At 38.3% G+C, this 20,567-nt stretch overlaps 1 protein-coding gene across 1 annotated transcript in view; it reads right to left on the bottom strand.

Moving 5' to 3' along the window:
• Positions 1–20,567, bottom strand: part of LOC138473495 (vomeronasal type-2 receptor 116-like) — a 328,503-nt gene that overhangs the window by 68,270 nt on the left and 239,666 nt on the right. The gene's annotated exons all lie outside the window — the stretch shown is intronic.

Raw genomic sequence — 20,567 nt, 5'->3', positions numbered from 1 at the left:
ACAATTTACCATAATATATGGATAGTGAGTGGAGCACAAAATGAATTTTACATGGGCAATGACATCATGCACAGAATGTGTATGGTGTTAGATTTCCTTAATCAAAAAATATGGTCACGCCTAGGTGGTCCGGCACCTGAGTTTGAAGACAAAAGAAGGGCTTATCATTGTGCACAACTGGTTCCTTATGCCATCGAATTACAAATAAGGAAAGATACTATTATTCCTGCATTTACAAAACAGTTTGCAATAACACTGAAATGCAAAAATGGGCAGCAGATGAAAGGCTCTGATGCATTTGTATGCCTGAATGAATCCATAAAACAGCAAGGCCTGGATTATGAATACATTCCATTGGTAGACATTGGTGAGGGATCTGTAAAAATCATGGTAAATAATAAAGGTTGTCAGGACATTCATTTAGAGGAAAACTCCCCATTAGGAATGGCCATACAAAAATCACATTATACGGCAGATTTAAATAACATGGTGATTGGGAATATTCCTGAAAAATATGTAGATGCCAAGGGCGAGTTGCCAGAACACCTGGACTCTCAGCCCAAAGGAATATTTAAAATTCATTCTGTGTATCCTTATGATTCAAATGAGACAGTGTGCTGCCATCAAGAGGATTGCATAATATTTAATTTAAATGAAAATGAAACAGGAAATCAGCCCATTGAAGTGGAAGCTGATATGCCAAAATATTTAAAAGTGGCAGCTCTACAAAAAGACACAGCCACACAGTTAGAGGAAAGCGCTGAGATTCCTTTACCAGAAGAGTTTCCAGAATTTTCCAGAATGGTAGAAGAGCAGATCTCCTTAGCGGATGCATGCAACAGCGATAAGGATAGGGACGACCTGAGGGAAATATTTATGGAGTTTAAGGATGTATTTGCAAAAGATGCTTATGATTGTGGTTTAACTGATTTACATGTGGCCACACTACCAGAAGGTTGTAGCAGAAATCCAGTGTTTGTACGCCAGTATAGACTACCGCTGGCATGTTTAGAATCATTGGAAGAGATTATTAAAAATTTGGAATCACGGGGAATAATCAGGCCCATTCATAGCACATCCAATACGCCTATTTTAGGTGTGTTAAAGCCAAATTGTCAATGGCGGCTGTGTGCAGACTTAAGAGAGTTAAATAAAAGAGTACCAGTATCTAGATGGCCATTACCATTCATTGATCAGGGCCTAGCTCAGATACATGGTTCGAATGTATTTACCACGTTAGATCTTACATCTGGATATTGGTGTGTGCCATTGGCAGAGGAGATACAACACTTATTTTCCTTTACATTTGACAGGACTCAATATGCCTGGCTTAGAGCTCCGTTCGGATACATCAATAGTGGGAGTGAATTTGGCATATTTTTGAGAAAGGCCATGCCGGATGCAGCGGAAAGAGGAACAATAGTTTATGTGGATGATGTCCTGATAAAAAATGAAAGCCTGAAAAGCCATTTTGATGAAATAAGACATGTACTTGGCCAATTGCAGAAAGCAGGCGCCAAAGTATCTTTGCAAAAAGCACAATGGTGCAAGAAAAAAGTGAACTTTCTAGGGCATGAAGTGACTGAACGTGGGCTAAATCCACAAAGGAAGAAAATAGAGGCCATACAAAGATTAAAAGATCCTAAAAATGTGAAAGGAGTAAAACGTTTATTAGGGATGACAGGCTATAACAGAAAGTTCATTGAGAATTATGCAGAAATCACTCAACCATTGACTAAACTGCTTAAACTAAATACTCCCTGGAGATGGGAAAGAGAGCAGTCTGATGCAGTGGCTAGATTGAAGGAATGTCTTGCAAAGGCACCATGTTTAGCATACCCCATAAAGGACAGGGATTTCTTTATAGAAATAGGTTTTTCTGAACATTGTATGTCAGCAGTGTTATCACAAAAACACGATTTGAATCACAAAACCATTGCATATGCAAGTAAGGCATTTTCCCAAGTTGAAATGAAATTTAATGAATGTGAAAAGGCCCTATTAACCACTGTGTGGGCGCTACAACATTTCCGCCCCATTGTTCAGGGAGAAAAGGTGATTATTGAAACAAATCATCAACCTTTGCAATTTTTAGAGAGTAAAAGAATTAGATCAGGCAATCTAGCACAATCCAGAATCACTTCATGGACGCTGGCATTACAAGGTTTTCCCGTAGAAGTGAGATATGGACAAAATAAAAAAAGCCCAATTGCTCAAGGGTTAGCTGAATTACATGACTGTGCAGCTGAACAAATACCAAATGAAATGGAAGTGGAAACTAGTTTGCAGGAATTTGAACAATCACCACACAAAGCTTTTGATGAAAAAACATGCAAGGATTTGTCAACTGTATATGTGGATGGTTGTGCTTTTCACATTGAAAATGACAGTAATAAACAGTTAGTGGCAGGAATAGGAAATGTCTGGTTGAAATGTGAAGGCGTCCCCAGTATAGGGATGAGGATTGGGGATAGGAGCAGTCAGGTGGCGGAATTGGCAGCCATTTATAAAGCAATTGCTACTGCAGTTGATAAAAAGTTCAGTGAAATTGTCCTGGTGACTGATTCTGACTATGCACGGAATAGCTTTGTGGAGTATTTGCCTGGTTGGAAAGCAAGAGGCATGGTTACATACAACAAAAAGCCACTTAAACATGGAAAAATGATACAAGCCATAGACAAATTGGTGTCAGAAAATAATTTAACAATATACTGGAGAAAAATTCGTGGGCATTTAAAAACACCAGGAGAGGATAAGGAGGGAAATGATAAGGCAGACCATCTGGCTAAGATTGGGGCTGTGATGGGAGAATTGCTACCTATTGATTATTTAATGGGTGAAATACAAATTGATGCAGTGACACGTTCTAAAGCACCAAAGGAGGTAGATCAACCGGTGGTGCAGTGGAGTCATGACACGCCAGACCAAGATTTGATTGAGGCACAAAAGAATGATCAAATTTTGGGAATCTATTATAATCATTTGATAGGTCCTGAACAAAATCCTTTAACAGAAAAAGATTGTATGGGAAAAGAAGAGTTGAGGGTGTTATTAAAGAACAAAACACAAATCAGATTACAGGATGGACTCATGATTAGAGAGTCCATAACAGGACAAATACAGTGGGTAGTACCCCTTTCATTCAGAGGACTGATGCTACACCATGCACATGATGCCATAACTGCAGGCCATAGAGGTTCACAAAAACATTAGAAATACTAAAAGATTATGCTTACTGGCCACATATGTCCCAAGATGTGGAATTATATACTAGAGGATGTCTAGTATGCGCCCAATTTAAACCTGCTTCACCAATGCATAGAGCACCATTGATGAAAAGAGGCCTAACTCTCCCATGGTTAGATTTGCAAATAGACTATGTAGGTCCTTTAAAAAGGTCGAGCAGGGGACACCGTTATATTTTGAGTGTGGTATGTTTGATGTCGAAGTGGATTGAGTGCATTCCTGCACCAGATTGTAGTGCGCAAACAGCAGCCACATTGCTGGTGAACCATGTGTTCTCAAGGTTTGGGTTGCCACAAAGAATTGAGTCAGACAGAGGAAGTCATTTCACAAGTACTCTAATGAGTAAGGTATGGCAAATACTAGGTGTGAAAAGGAAACTACATATCGCATATCGGGCGGCGTCTTCAGGTACAGTTGAAAGAAGCAATAGGTCTGTTGTGGATATTTTAAAGAAATTTGTGGCAGAAGCAGGTTCCAGCTGGGATTTACGTTTACCGTTGGTTCTGATGGCAATCAGGTCGACTCCTGCCAAAGCAACAGGTGTTAGCCCCCATGAGGTCTTAACCGGTAGGAAAATGGTGTTACCACAACACCTACTATACAGAACACATGAGCAAACTCTTGTGAGTGCATCCACAGTTCATGAATATATTGATGAACTGAGAAGGCATTTGCAACATGCATTTGCTTTTGTGCAGAGAAATCTGGAAAGAGCTGCTGATAGTACAAAGTCATATTATGATAAAAAGACATCAGTAAAGGAATACAGTGTAGGGGATCAGGTGTACAAGTTTCATTTTGGAAAAAGTAAACAGAAAAATTCTAAATTTCTAGCAGCCTGGCAGGGGCCATTTCGAATTATAGACAAGGTCTCTCCTGTAGTGTATAAAATTTTGAAAAATGAAGGTGAAACAGCAATAGAGCAGTTTGTCCATGTAAATCAAATCAAACCATGCCATCCCAGACATGAGATCAGGCGGCTTGAGCATGTAGAAACAGATAAAGTCCCTTGAACACAAAAAGAGAAAATAAATGGGTACAATCAGGAGGCAGTGACAAAGAAGTTAAAAAGTTGATTGTTATGATGGTACATAAACACTGTAATATATGTAAAAATATAAATAAATAAATAAATAAATAAATAAATGCACATATAACGGAAGCTCGTGGTTGGTGTGCAGAGAGAAAGTGTATTAAATATTGAATGCTGTTTTATATATGCCTGTTTTCTTTTAACTTGTATTTGATTTCAGAAAATAAACTGAAAAAAAAAAAAAAAATATATATAAACCAATTATTTTTACCAAGCATGTTTTATTTTTGGCAAAAGGGTGAAGTTAGTATTGTGCTATGTACTTAATCTGTTTCTTTTCTATTTGATTTAGAAAACTGACATTATTTGATCGGAGGTTCCGGGACCAGAGGCCACGGGAGACGATGGAGTCCTGGAGTCCCCTGGATGTAGACCAAAAGATGCCTGCCTCCAGGTGGAGGTGAAGACAAAATAACCGGAATGCCAAAAGAGATGACTACTGTGGATTCAAGATTGCCAAGATGAAAGAGTACTCGAATGAACCGAATAACATCGCTGGCCGGGACATATCAGAAGCGGACAAGAATACTGACATATGGAGTTCCACGTATTTATTATTTTAATTATTTATTTTAATTTGTTATATTAATTATTTGTTTTAGTTAGTTGTTTTATTTCTTTGTTTTTAATGGACTTGGAAAATCTAAATATAAAGTAATGCCACTTCAACTGAGAAGGCAAATGTGGAACATTTTATGAACTGATGGACTCAGATGAAATGTTGATTGCAAATTTTCATTGATGCACATGAATATTCATTTTGTTGGATTGCTATGTTGTGAAAAAAAAAAAAAAGTTGTTTTTAGGAATTGGCTTGGATTATAGCCAAGTTCTAAAAACAAAAGGAGGGTATATGTAAGGATATTTGGCATGTTACAGCACAAACAGACAGCACTACTACACAGGTAGCAAACAGCACAGAGTACAGCACTACTGCACAAGTAGCACATTTTTTTTTTGCAGCACCACCACAAGGGTGCGGTGCATTGCTATATGGGTTACCAGATTAACAAGGAAAGACAGGCTATTCAGTCAAAAACGATTTTAACATATAAAATGCAAATCTATTTTTACAGTTAAAAGCACACGTGCTCATTTAAAAATGCACACTATTTTTCACCTGAAATGCCTATGGTGCGAGAGACACATTTGAAAATTAACAGCTAACCTATTAACCATTAACCTGACTAATAAAACCTTATTTAACATAACCCACTAATAAAATGTGTTCTCCACTGCAGAATTAGGCATACTCTGAAAGCCATTTAAATGTGTGTGCAGATTTTTTTTCTTCTCTTCTCTGCCTGCTTCTCCGTGTTTTTGTGCACAGTAACTGCAGGAAGAAGGAAGTCAGATTTGCAACAATTGCAAATGTATAAGCGAAGCTATTGTTGAGAGTAGGAGGATGAAAGATGATGGATTTCATTGGGACACGTCATACAGAGGGCTGAGATGAAAGTTTTAGTGGGCAGTATCGGGAAAAAAGACAGGCAGACATTTTTCTGCACTACTGGGGAGAAGACCTGGCTGTGGGACTCCTGACTGAATGCAGATTCCTGCGTCCTGCTACAGTCAAGATTTGGCAGAGCTGGGAGGAAGACCTTTTCCTGGTTGGAGGCATTCCTATCTGCAAAAGCTGAGAATTCCAGGCAATGACCCCGGTTTGAGAAGGAAAGGCGATCCTTTTACTGGGGTTAATCTTCAAGGGAGCCACATTTAGAAAGAGAACATCTGAAGAAAACTCTGAACAGATAAGGTAATTACATAACTGTGTGAGCTGAGTGTGCACGAAAATATGCAGTCAGTGTAGAAAAAGGAAATTCCTGTGCGTGTCTTAATCAAGTGCTAATGTTGCAATTTGAGTTCTGTTTTCCGCCACTCTCGTTGCAGTGTGTCATAAACAATGCTTTTACTGTACCATTTTATTTATTTCTGTAAAGAATGAGATCGTGTTTAAATACAACTTTTATAATACAGAAAAATATTTGAAAACAGACGGGTGGTGTATTTATTGTTTACCATTACAATGCTGATGATGTGGGGAGATTTTTAAACAGTGCAATGGTCATTTTAAGACAGATCTGTGCATGTCAGAATCAGTATGAATAGTTGTGAGTGACTGTAGCATAGCTCGTTGGAGGTACATGAGCCAACGGGAAGAGAGACTCTCTGAACATAGCTCCCTACCGTATATAAGGTAGTGGAAATTACCACAAGACTACCATATATAGCTCTCTGTCGTAAATAAGTCAGTGAGTTCGCCCATGGTGGCACACCAACACTATCACTGGAAAATGTGGTATTCCTAGAATGCAGGTCTGAGGTCTCTCTAGTGATCACACGAAAAATCTAAGCAAAGCTAAGGGATTCTGGACATTGGGGCCACAAATAAAACAAGGGAATTATGCTCACCAAAATACCACCAACCACGTATACCAAATATGCAGGTCTGGGTGCTGAAATAATGCATGTCCATTGTATTATTGTTGCACATGGCCAAATCTGAATACAAAGAGTGATTATTGCTAAGTTATTTTTCGGCGGTAATAAAATACCGTCAGGCCCCAAATCTCCACAAAATACCCTACATATTTATGGTGCGTTGCAGGCCGGGAAAGTGATCATAGAGTACCTACTGGGCGTGGCAAGTGTGTCTCACACTGCCATTTGCACATTAAAGGGAACCCATTTTATAATAGCAGTGTGCCACTAAAAACGAATTTCAGAATGTCACAAAGGGAAACCACATTCTCAGATCTAGTGCAATATTTAGAGGCAAAGTTATTTGCACATGGGAATTGGTCTTCGAATAGCACGTTAGAATGGAGTAACCGCATTCAGGGTGAGGTGCAGAAAGAAAAAATAGACAATATTTTTGCAGAAGGCAGCATAATTCAGGTCTGCCTTACAAGATTATTGAATGCAGCCGATAAAAGTGCAGAGAAAGACTGTTTAATACGGCTATGCGGCAAAATATGGTTTATTTTAAACAAGTCCCTGCGAATGCAAGAGAATGATACTCAGCTAATTAACAGGTTAAAGACTGAATTAGATGGGGCAAGTAAAAATCAGGAAATGTTGAGAGCAGAATTGGATGTATGCCAAAAAGACATGCAATTAAAATTCAGAGACTTTGATACTCAGTTATCCAAAAGCAAGAAACAATTTGAAGATAGTGAGCAAGAATTGGCACACTTAAAAGCCTTAGTGGATCACATTAGGCAGGATAAAGATGAGGTTGTTTCAGAAATGCAGATTTTACAAAAAGAACATTGCGAAAAAGAAGGTGATCTCCAGAGTGCAGAACAAGAAATGATTAAAATGATCCAAGAAAGAGACAAGAGAAATAAAGAGTTCAATGAATGCCAAATGCAAATATGCGATATGCAGGAGGTGATTAATAAAATGAATGATGAAAATAATTATTTGCAAAATGAAGCAACCAGACTCCTTAAAAAGTGTAAGGACTTAGAACAGCAAATGTGCATTCCCAGGTCCCAGGAGAGGCGGCAGGGTACCACATTCAATGGAGTGGAGGTGAATTCTAGCTATGCCCAAAGAGCTAGTGCTACAGTGGCTGGGCCGGTGACTGAACTTGGTTGCAGCGCCCTTGGGGGATTTGATACTCCCATTGGGGGCAGCCACCAATCTCATACACCTGAAAACAGGATTGAATCACAAAATAGTGCAATTCCATGCATTGCAACAAGTAGCCCCATAAAAATAATGAAATCCATTAAAGCCCTGATCAAACCATTTAAAAAGGGAGGTGAATGCTGCATTGAGGATCACTTAGAAGCGGTACATGACATTTTTAAAGCACTCCAGATACCTAAGGAACAGTAGAGACAATATTTTCATTTAACTTTAGATGCCCCGACGGCCAGCATCATAAGGGGATTAAATGAACAGCAGAATATGACATGGCTGGAGTTTGAAAAAGAAATTAGGTGTCATTTTTCTCCTTTTCAGTCATTGCAGGAGGCAAAGAAAGTCGCGTACACAATTACTGCTGGACCTAATATATCCCCTCGCCAATTTTTACAAGACTTAAAAAGAGCATTTTCTCGCTTTGATGTATCTTTTGACTCAAATTCCAATGAGTTTAAAACTGCATACTTCTATGGGATACAGAAAGACATCATATCCCAATTGGTCTGTGAATTTGACCGTGACAAGTCTCTTGAATGGATTGTACATCAAAGCACAAAACTATATGAGGTACTCTATTGTCAGGGTAGAGAAAGTGATAAAATGAAAGATACTAGACCTAAATCTAAAGAACCCTCAGCCACAGTAATGGAAATCAGGTCAGCCAAAATGTCCCTTGAGTCTGCTCAAAGCCAAGGTAAAAATAATGTGACACCTGAACAAAGGGGTAATCTACAAAGATCGCCATTTCCTGTACCAATGTTTCAATCACATAATCCTAGTAATAGAGAGAGCTACATCAGCCCTAGGTATTTAGGGGACAGACCCCGGGTAGGATACCGGTCTGATATGGCAGGTATGAACAATAACCAGAGACAAAATCAAGATCAAAGAAATTATGGTCCCTACCAGTCATTGGGAACACAGAGCAGATTTGATCCCAGCACCATGATATATGGTAATCAGGATAGGCCCCGATATGTGGATCGATTTACTGAAAATGGAAATCAACATAGGGGCAAGTACCCACAATCTGAGAGACAGGACATGAGGCAAAACGTGAACTACAATCCACGCCAGTACAATGATTCCCCACCAGGGGATTATAATCAAAGGATGGGTGCAACCCGCTCCCCTCCACAAATGAAGCAAGAGTTCAGAAACCATCCCAACCGGCATCAATCACCTGAGAGGTATCAGAATAGATCCAATCAGGGGGAAAACAACCAATATCGACCTAGGCCACAGAAAGAGGATCCTAGAGAGATGGAAAGGTTCCAGTGCCTTGAGGCCCAAGTGAAAATGTTAGCTGAGCAAATAGGAAAGCTCTATACAGCGCAAAAACAACCTTCCAAAGAGGGGGCTGATGGCCATAGCAATGACCGGGGGGCTTCCGAAAAGTGACTAAGTACTCACGATAATTGCAGTGCCAAAATGACAGATTGCTCTGATATGATTTTGCATAACGACTCTGAGATGCCTAATGGATTAAAAATGAAAGTACCAGTAAATGAAATTGTGACAGAAAGTGCAAATACTTCTAAAAAAGAGGTACGGTTTAAATTAGGAATTCCAAAAGAACAAAGGAACAGATTTAAGAAAAATGACTCATGCATGGGGAATACCAGTGAACAGGGAGTAAGTGGGGATGCCATAGCTCCTTCCCTGGGCAAGCAAAACAATGACCAAACACAGACAGAAAAAGGAAATACTCACAAGGAGGGTACAAGTCAATCACCTGAAGAATTCTTTGAGCCACATATTCTTGAAGAGGCTGCAAGGGCTGATATGACACTAAATGATTACAAACACACAGAATTAAAAAATGACAAATTGCTGAATGATGTTATTACACATGTTCAGTTGGAGGATTGTAATGTGGTCTCTGATGTTACCCAGATGGATGGGCGAACAGTGGCCACACTCCAAAAAACCTCTGATCATGGGGAAATGAATAAAGTCTCTCGCGCAGAAATGGGTGAAAAGGAGGGAAAAATGTCTTTCCATTTACCAATGTGCTTAGCCAAAAGTGAGAAAGATCTGAGAAAGGTGAGCCCTGAACTCAGTAAGAATTCACACTTCTTATGTGTATTAGAGGAAGTTGAGGACAGATATTATGCACCCATCACTGTAGAAGAAAAATGCCACACCTTTGCTATGATTGACACTGGCGCACAGGCCACAATTATGTCCAAGGAGCTGGTAAAGAGTATCAATGAAGGGAGGCCTCCACAGAGTCAGATCACAGTGAAGGAAAATCAAGGCCCAGTGCATAACTTTAATGGGGAGGAGGTGCCCATCATAGGTGTAACTGAGGTTGACATAAAAATAGGAAAGCACAGAATGAAACAAGAGGTATTGATCACATCTATTTGTGAAATTCCATTTCTGATGGGGACAGATTGCCTGAAAAGATTGTCTCCTCTCATAGATGGGGTGAATGGAGTGCTGTGGTCCTTAACCAAAAAACCATTGAGGCCTAAGAAACTAAAATCACAAAACAGCAATATAAAAGAATGTCACACCGTTGCCAAAACAAATGATGCTGTGGAGGTATATCTCCAGAATAGCTGCATACCTAGTGTCACTGTTATATTAATGTGTCAAGACAAAGATCAGAGCGACAATGAAAAACTACCTGTACAAATATACTTGGACCCAAGGAAAGATTGGCAGACTGCCATAGATGAGCACACATTACGTTTCTATTTAAAAGAGAAAACATGCAAACAGAATATTGTTCCTAAAACAGATTCAGAAAAACACATTACCACTCTGGCAGAAATACACATGGAAGATGAGCAACCATGGGTTCATGTTGGTATAAATGACTATTTTAAAACAATAAAAGCCACTTTAGCGCTTGGACATGAAAGGAGTTTCATTAATGAGAAATTGTTGCAAAAAATTATGGAGAGGGAAGAAATCCCGAAATTTACGATTAAAAACCAATATGTTTCTGGGTTAGACAGTCCAGACTTTGAAAACCGAATTGCAGGCAGATGCATGCTTAAAATTAGCATTGGTCAGAAAACAATTTACCATAATATATGGATAGTGAGTGGAGCACAAAATGAATTTTACATGGGCAATGACATCATGCACAGAATGTGTATGGTGTTAGATTTCCTTAATCAAAAAATATGGTCACGCCTAGGTGGTCCGGCACCTGAGTTTGAAGACAAAAGAAGGGCTTATCATTGTGCACAACTGGTTCCTTATGCCATCGAATTACAAATAAGGAAAGATACTATTATTCCTGCATTTACAAAACAGTTTGCAATAACACTGAAATGCAAAAATGGGCAGCAGATGAAAGGCTCTGATGCATTTGTATGCCTGAATGAATCCATAAAACAGCAAGGCCTGGATTATGAATACATTCCATTGGTAGACATTGGTGAGGGATCTGTAAAAATCATGGTAAATAATAAAGGTTGTCAGGACATTCATTTAGAGGAAAACTCCCCATTAGGAATGGCCATACAAAAATCACATTATACGGCAGATTTAAATAACATGGTGATTGGGAATATTCCTGAAAAATATGTAGATGCCAAGGGCGAGTTGCCAGAACACCTGGACTCTCAGCCCAAAGGAATATTTAAAATTCATTCTGTGTATCCTTATGATTCAAATGAGACAGTGTGCTGCCATCAAGAGGATTGCATAATATTTAATTTAAATGAAAATGAAACAGGAAATCAGCCCATTGAAGTGGAAGCTGATATGCCAAAATATTTAAAAGTGGCAGCTCTACAAAAAGACACAGCCACACAGTTAGAGGAAAGCGCTGAGATTCCTTTACCAGAAGAGTTTCCAGAATTTTCCAGAATGGTAGAAGAGCAGATCTCCTTAGCGGATGCATGCAACAGCGATAAGGATAGGGACGACCTGAGGGAAATATTTATGGAGTTTAAGGATGTATTTGCAAAAGATGCTTATGATTGTGGTTTAACTGATTTACATGTGGCCACACTACCAGAAGGTTGTAGTAGAAATCCAGTGTTTGTACGCCAGTATAGACTACCGCTGGCATGTTTAGAATCATTGGAAGAGATTATTAAAAATTTGGAATCACGGGGAATAATCAGGCCCATTCATAGCACATCCAATACGCCTATTTTAGGTGTGTTAAAGCCAAATTGTCAATGGCGGCTGTGTGCAGACTTAAGAGAGTTAAATAAAAGAGTACCAGTATCTAGATGGCCATTACCATTCATTGATCAGGGCCTAGCTCAGATACATGGTTCGAATGTATTTACCACGTTAGATCTTACATCTGGATATTGGTGTGTGCCATTGGCAGAGGAGATACAACACTTATTTTCCTTTACATTTGACAGGACTCAATATGCCTGGCTTAGAGCTCCGTTCGGATACATCAATAGTGGGAGTGAATTTGGCATATTTTTGAGAAAGGCCATGCCGGATGCAGCGGAAAGAGGAACAATAGTTTATGTGGATGATGTCCTGATAAAAAATGAAAGCCTGAAAAGCCATTTTGATGAAATAAGACATGTACTTGGCCAATTGCAGAAAGCAGGCGCCAAAGTATCTTTGCAAAAAGCACAATGGTGCAAGAAAAAAGTGAACTTTCTAGGGCATGAAGTGACTGAACGTGGGCTAAATCCACAAAGGAAGAAAATAGAGGCCATACAAAGATTAAAAGATCCTAAAAATGTGAAAGGAGTAAAACGTTTATTAGGGATGACAGGCTATAACAGAAAGTTCATTGAGAATTATGCAGAAATCACTCAACCATTGACTAAACTGCTTAAACTAAATACTCCCTGGAGATGGGAAAGAGAGCAGTCTGATGCAGTGGCTAGATTGAAGGAATGTCTTGTAAAGGCACCATGTTTAGCATACCCCATAAAGGACAGGGATTTCTTTATAGAAATAGGTTTTTCTGAACATTTTATGTCAGCAGTGTTATCACAAAAACACGATTTGAATCACAAAACCATTGCATATGCAAGTAAGGCATTTTCCCAAGTTGAAATGAAATTTAATGAATGTGAAAAGGCCCTATTAACCACTGTGTGGGCGCTACAACATTTCCGCCCCATTGTTCAGGGAGAAAAGGTGATTATTGAAACAAATCATCAACCTTTGCAATTTTTAGAGAGTAAAAGAATTAGATCAGGCAATCTAGCACAATCCAGAATCACTTCATGGACGCTGGCATTACAAGGTTTTCCCGTAGAAGTGAGATATGGACAAAATAAAAAAAGCCCAATTGCTCAAGGGTTAGCTGAATTACATGACTGTGCAGCTGAACAAATACCAAATGAAATGGAAGTGGAAACTAGTTTGCAGGAATTTGAACAATCACCACACAAAGCTTTTGATGAAAAAACATGCAAGGATTTGCCAACTGTATATGTGGATGGTTGTGCTTTTCACATTGAAAATGACAGTAATAAACAGTTAGTGGCAGGAATAGGAAATGTCTGGTTGAAATGTGAAGGCGTCCCCAGTATAGGGATGAGGATTGGGGATAGGAGCAGTCAGGTGGCGGAATTGGCAGCCATTTATAAAGCAATTGCTACTGCAGTTGATAAAAAGTTCAGTGAAATTGTCCTGGTGACTGATTCTGACTATGCACGGAATAGCTTTGTGGAGTATTTGCCTGGTTGGAAAGCAAGAGGCATGGTTACATACAACAAAAAGCCACTTAAACATGGAAAAATGATACAAGCCATAGACAAATTGGTGTCCGAAAATAATTTAACAATATACTGGAGAAAAATTCGTGGGCATTTAAAAACACCAGGAGAGGATAAGGAGGGAAATGATAAGGCAGACCATCTGGCTAAGATTGGGGCTGTGATGGGAGAATTGCTACCTATTGATTATTTAATGGGTGAAATACAAATTGATGCAGTGACACGTTCTAAAGCACCAAAGGAGGTAGATCAACCGGTGGTGCAGTGGAGTCATGACACGCCAGACCAAGATTTGATTGAGGCACAAAAGAATGATCAAATTTTGGGAATCTATTATAATCATTTGATAGGTCCTGAACAAAATCCTTTAACAGAAAAAGATTGTATGGGAAAAGAAGAGTTGAGGGTGTTATTAAAGAACAAAACACGAATCAGATTACAGGATGGACTCATGATTAGAGAGTCCATAACAGGACAAATACAGTGGGTAGTACCCCTTTCATTCAGAGGACTGATGCTACACCATGCACATGATGCCATAACTGCAGGCCATAGAGGTTCACAAAAACATTAGAAATACTAAAAGATTATGCTTACTGGCCACATATGTCCCAAGATGTGGAATTATATACTAGAGGATGTCTAGTATGCGCCCAATTTAAACCTGCTTCACCAATGCATAGAGCACCATTGATGAAAAGAGGCCTAACTCTACCATGGTTAGATTTGCAAATAGACTATGTAGGTCCTTTAAAAAGGTCGAGCAGGGGACACCGTTATATTTTGAGTGTGGTATGTTTGATGTCGAAGTGGATTGAGTGCATTCCTGCACCAGATTGTAGTGCGCAAACAGCAGCCACATTGCTGGTGAACCATGTGCTCTCAAGGTTTGGGTTGCCACAAAGAATTGAGTCAGACAGAGGAAGTCATTTCACAAGTACTCTAATGAGTAAGGTATGGCAAATACTAGGTGTGAAAAGGAAACTACATATCGCATATCGGGCGGCGTCTTCAGGTACAGTTGAAAGAAGCAATAGGTCTGTTGTGGATATTTTAAAGAAATTTGTGGCAGAAGCAGGTTCCAGCTGGGATTTACGTTTACCGTTGGTTCTGATGGCAATCAGGTCGACTCCTGCCAAAGCAACAGGTGTTAGCCCCCATGAGGTCTTAACCGGTAGGAAAATGGTGTTACCACAACACCTACTATACAGAACACATGAGCAAACTCTTGTGAGTGCATCCACAGTTCATGAATATATTGATGAACTGAGAAGGCATTTGCAACATGCATTTGCTTTTGTGCAGTGAAATCTGGAAAGAGCTGCTGATAGTACAAAGTCATATTATGATAAAAAGACATCAGTAAAGGAATACAGTGTAGGGGATCAGGTGTACAAGTTTCATTTTGGAAAAAGTAAACAGAAAAATTCTAAATTTCTAGCAGCCTGGCAGGGGCCATTTCGAATTATAGATAAGGTCTCTCCTGTAGTGTATAAAATTTTGAAAAATGAAGGTGAAACAGCAATAGAGCAGTTTGTCCATGTAAATCAAATCAAACCATGCCATCCCAGGCATGAGATCAGGCGGCTTGAGCATGTAGAAACAGATAAAGTCCCTTGAACACAAAAAGAGAAAATAAATGGGTACAATCAGGAGGCAGTGACAAAGAAGTTAAAAAGTTGATTGTTATGATGGTACATAAACACTGTAATATATGTAAAAATATAAATAAATAAATAAATAAATAAATGCACATATAACGGAAGCTCGTGGTTGGTGTGCAGAGAGAAAGTGTATTAAATATTGAATGCTGTTTTATATATGCCTGTTTTCTTTTAACTTGTATTTGATTTCAGAAAAAAAACAGAAAAAAAACAGAAAAAAAAAAAAATATATAAACGAATTATTTTTACCAAGCATGTTTTATTTTTGGCAAAAGGGTGAAGTTAGTATTGTGCTATGTACTTAATCTGTTTCTTTTCTATTTGATTTAGAAAACTAACATTATTTGATCGGAGGTTCCGGGACCAGAGGCCACGGGAGACGATGGAGTCCTGGAGTCCCCTGGATGAAGACCAAAAGATGCCTGCCTCCAGGTGGAGGTGAAGACAAAATAACCGGAATGCCAAAAGAGATGACTACTGTGGATTCAAGATTGCCAAGATGAAAGAGTACTCGAATGAACCGAATAACATCGCTGGTCGGGACATATCAGAAGCGGACAAGAATACTGACATATGGAGTTCCACGTATTTATTATTTTAATTATTTATTTTAATTTGTTATATTAATTATTTGTTTTAGTTAGTTGTTTTATTTCTTTGTTTTTAATGGACTTGGAAAATCTAAATATAAAGTAATGCCACTTCAACTGAGAAGGCAAATGTGGAACATTTTATGAACTGATGGACTCAGATGAAATGTTGATTGCAAATTTTCATTGATGCACATGAATATTCATTTTGTTGGATTGCTATGTTGTGAAAAAAAAAAAAAAGTTGTTTTTAGGAATTGGCTTGGATTATAGCCAAGTTCTAAAAACAAAAGGAGGGTATATGTAAGGATATTTGGCATGTTACAGCACAAACAGACAGCACTACTACACAGGTAGCAAACAGCACAGAGTACAGCACTACTGCACAAGTAGCACATTTTTTTTTTGCAGCACCACCACAAGGGTGCGGTGTGCTATATGGGTTACCAGATTAACAAGGAAAGACAGGCTATTCAGTCAAAAACGATTTTAACATATAAAATGCAAATCTATTTTTACAGTTAAAAGCACACGTGCTCATTTAAAAATGCACACTATTTTTCACCTGAAATGCCTATGGTGCGAGAGACACATTTGAAAATTAACAGCTAACCTATTAACCATTAACCTGACTAATAAAACCTTATTTAACATAACCCACTAATAAAATGTGTTCTCCACTGCAGAATTAGGCATACTCTGAAAGCCATTTAAATGTGTGTGCAGATTTTTTTTCTTCTCTTCTCTGCCTGCTTCTCCGTGTTTTTGTGCACAGTAACTGCAGGAAGAAGGAAGTCAGATTTGCAACAATTGCAAATGTATAAGCGAAGCTATTGTTGAGAGTAGGAGGATGAAAGATGATGGATTTCATTGGGACACGTCATACAGAGGGCTGAGATGAAAGTTTTAGTGGGCAGTATCGGGAAAAAAGACAGGCAGACATTTTTCTGCACTACTGGGGAGAAGACCTGGCTGTGGGACTCCTGACTGAATGCAGATTCCTGCGTCCTGCTACAGTCAAGATTTGGCAGAGCTGGGAGGAAGACCTTTTCCTGGTTGGAGGCATTCCTATCTGCAAAAGCTGAGAATTCCAGGCAATGACCCCGGTTTGAGAAGGAAAGGCGATCCTTTTACTGGGGTTAATCTTCAAGGGAGCCACATTTAGAAAGAGAACATCTGAAGAAAACTCTGAACAGATAAGGTAATTACATAACAGTGTGAGCTGAGTGTGCACGAAAATATGCAGTCAGTGTAGAAAAAGGAAATTCCTGTGCGTGTCTTAATCAAGTGCTAATGTTGCAATTTGAGTTCTGTTTTCCGCCACTCTCGTTGCAGTGTGTCATAAACAATGCTTTTACTGTACCATTTTATTTATTTCTGTAAAGAATGAGATCGTGTTTAAATACAACTTTTATAATACAGAAAAATATTTGAAAACAGACGGGTGGTGTATTTATTGTTTACCATTACAATGCTGATGATGTGGGGAGATTTTTAAACAGTGCAATGGTCATTTTAAGACAGATCTGTGCATGTCAGAATCAGTATGAATAGTTGTGAGTGACTGTAGCATAGCTCGTTGGAGGTACATGAGCCAACGGGAAGAGAGACTCTCTGAACATAGCTCCCTACCGTATATAAGGTAGTGGAAATTACCACAAGACTACCATATATAGCTCTCTGTCGTAAATAACTCAGTGAGTTCGCCCATGGTGGCACACCAACACTATCACTGGAAAATGTGGTATTCCTAGAATGCAGGTCTGAGGTCTCTCTAGTGATCACACGAAAAATCTAAGCAAAGCTAAGGGATTCTGGACATTGGGGCCACAAATAAAACAAGGGAATTATGCTCACCAAAATACCACCAACCACGTATACCAAATATGCAGGTCTGGGTGCTGAAATAATGCATGTCCATTGTATTATTGTTGCACATGGCCAAATCTGAATACAAAGAGTGATTATTGCTAAGTTATTTTTCGGCGGTAATAAAATACCGTCAGGCCCCAAATCTCCACAAAATACCCTACATAACTAAACCTGAAAAATAGGGAAATAGACCAGATATACAGGGAATAGACCTAAGATATGGTAAATAGACATGAAATTTGGGAATACAGTAAATAGACATGAAATGTGGGAAATATACCTTTAATATAGGAACTAGACCTGAAATACAGGAAAATAGACCTGATATAAAGAGAATAGACCTAATATAAGTAAATAGACATGAAATATGGGAAATAGACCTTAAATAAGGGAACTAGGTGTGAAATATATGGAAATAGACCTGATATAACAGGAATAAACTTAAGATATGGTAAATAGACATGAAATGTGGGAATACGGTAAATAGTCATGAAATGTGGGAAATAGACCTTAAATACGTGAACTAAACCTGAAAAATAGGGAAATAGACCAGATATACAGGGAATATACCTAAGATGTGGTAAATAGACATGACATGTGGGAAATAGACCTTAAACACGGGAACTAAACCTGAAAAATAGGGAAATAGACCAGATATACAGGGAATATACCTAAGATATGGTAAATAGACATGAAATGTGGGCAATAGACCTGATATACAGGGAATAGAGCTAAGATACAGTAATCAGACATGCAATGTGGGAAATAGACCTTAAATACGGGACCTAAACCTGAAAAATGGGGAAATAGACCTGATATACAGGGAATATACCTAAGATATGGTAAATAGACATGGAATGTGGGAATACAGTAAATAAACATAAAATGTGGGAAATAGACCTGATATACAGGGAATAGACATAAGATATGGTAAATAGACATTTAATGTGGGAAATAGACCTTAAATATGGGAACTAAACATGAAAAATAGGGAAATAGACCAGATATACAGGAAATATACCTAAGATATGGTAAATAGACATTTAATGTGGGAAATAGACCTTAAATTTGTGAACTAAACCTGAAAAATAGGGAAATAGACCAGATATACAGGGAATATATCTAAGATATGGTAAATAGACATGAAATGTGGGAAATAGACCTTAAACACGGGAACTAAACCGGAAAAATAGGGAAATAGACCAGATATACAGGGAATATACCTAAGATATGGTAAATAGACATGAAATGTGGGCAATAAACCTGATATACAGGGAATAGAGCTAAGATACAGTAATCAGACATGAAGTGTGGGAAATAGACCTTAAATATGGGAACTAAACCTGAAAATAGCGAAATAGACCAGATATACAGGGAATAGACATAAGAAATGTTAAATAGAAATGAAATTTGGGAATACAGTACATAGACATGAAATGTGGGAAACAGACCTTAAATATAGGAACAAGACCTGAAAAACAGGGAAATAGACCTGATTTAAAGGGAATAGACCTGAGATGCAGTAAATAGACATGAAATGTGGGAAATAGACCTGATATACAGGGAATAGACCTAAGATATGGGGAATAGACATAACATGTGGGAAATAGACCTTAAATATGGGAACCAAACCGGAAAAATAGGGAAGTAGACCAGATATACAGGGAATAGACCTAAGATATGGTAAATAGACATGAAATTTGGGAATAAAGTAAATAGACATGACATGTGTGGAAATATACCTTAAATAGAGGAACTATACCTGAAATACAGGGAAATAGACCTGATATAAAGGGAAAAGACCTAATATACAGTAAATAGACATGAAATGTGGGAGTATGGTAAATAGACATGAAATGTGGAAATAGACCTGATATACAGGGAATAGACCTTAGATTCACTAAATAGACGTGAAATGTGGGACATAGACCTTAAATATGGGACCTAAACCTGAAAAATAGGGAAATAGACCAGATATACAGGGAATATATCTAAGATATGGTAAATAGACATGAAATGTGGGAAATAGACCATAAACACGGGAACTAAACCGGAAAAATAGGGAAATAGACCAGATATACAGGGAATATACCTAAGATATGGTAAATAGACATGAAATGTGGGCAAAAAAAATGATATACAGGGAATAGAGCTAAGATACAGTAATCAGACATGAAGTGTGGGAAATAGACCTTAAATATGGGAACTAAACCTGAAAAATAGGGAAATAGACCAGATATACAGGGAATAGACCTAAGATATGGTAAATAGACATGAAATCTGGGAAAACAGTAAATAGACATGAAATGTCAGAAATATACCTTAAATATAGGAACTAGACCTGAAATACAGGGAAATAGACCTGATATAAAGGGAATAGACCTAATATACAGTAAATAGACATGACATGTGGGAAATAGGCCTTAAATAAGGGAACTAGGTGTGAAATATATGGAAATAGACCTGATATAATGGGAATAGACCTAAGATATGGTAGACATGAAATGTGGGAATACGGTAAATAGACATGAAATGTGGGAAATAGACCTTAAATACGGGACCTAAACCTGAAAAATGGGGAAATAGACCTGATATACAGGGAATATACCTAGGATATGGTAAATAGACATGAAATGTGGGAAATAGACCTGATATACAGAGAATAGACCTAAAATACAGTAAACAGGCATGAAATGTGGGAAATGGACCTTAAATATGGGAACTAAACCTGAAAATAGCGAAATAGACCAGATATACAGGGAATAGACCTAAGAAATGT

Source organism: Ambystoma mexicanum, chromosome 8, assembly GCF_040938575.1.
Source record: "Ambystoma mexicanum isolate Mex_15411 chromosome 8, UKY_AmexF1_1, whole genome shotgun sequence".
In the NCBI taxonomy this organism is placed as follows: Eukaryota; Metazoa; Chordata; class Amphibia; order Caudata; family Ambystomatidae; genus Ambystoma; species Ambystoma mexicanum.
The sequence above is the reverse complement of the archived record's forward strand: the minus strand, read 5'-3'. Positions and strand labels throughout refer to the sequence as shown.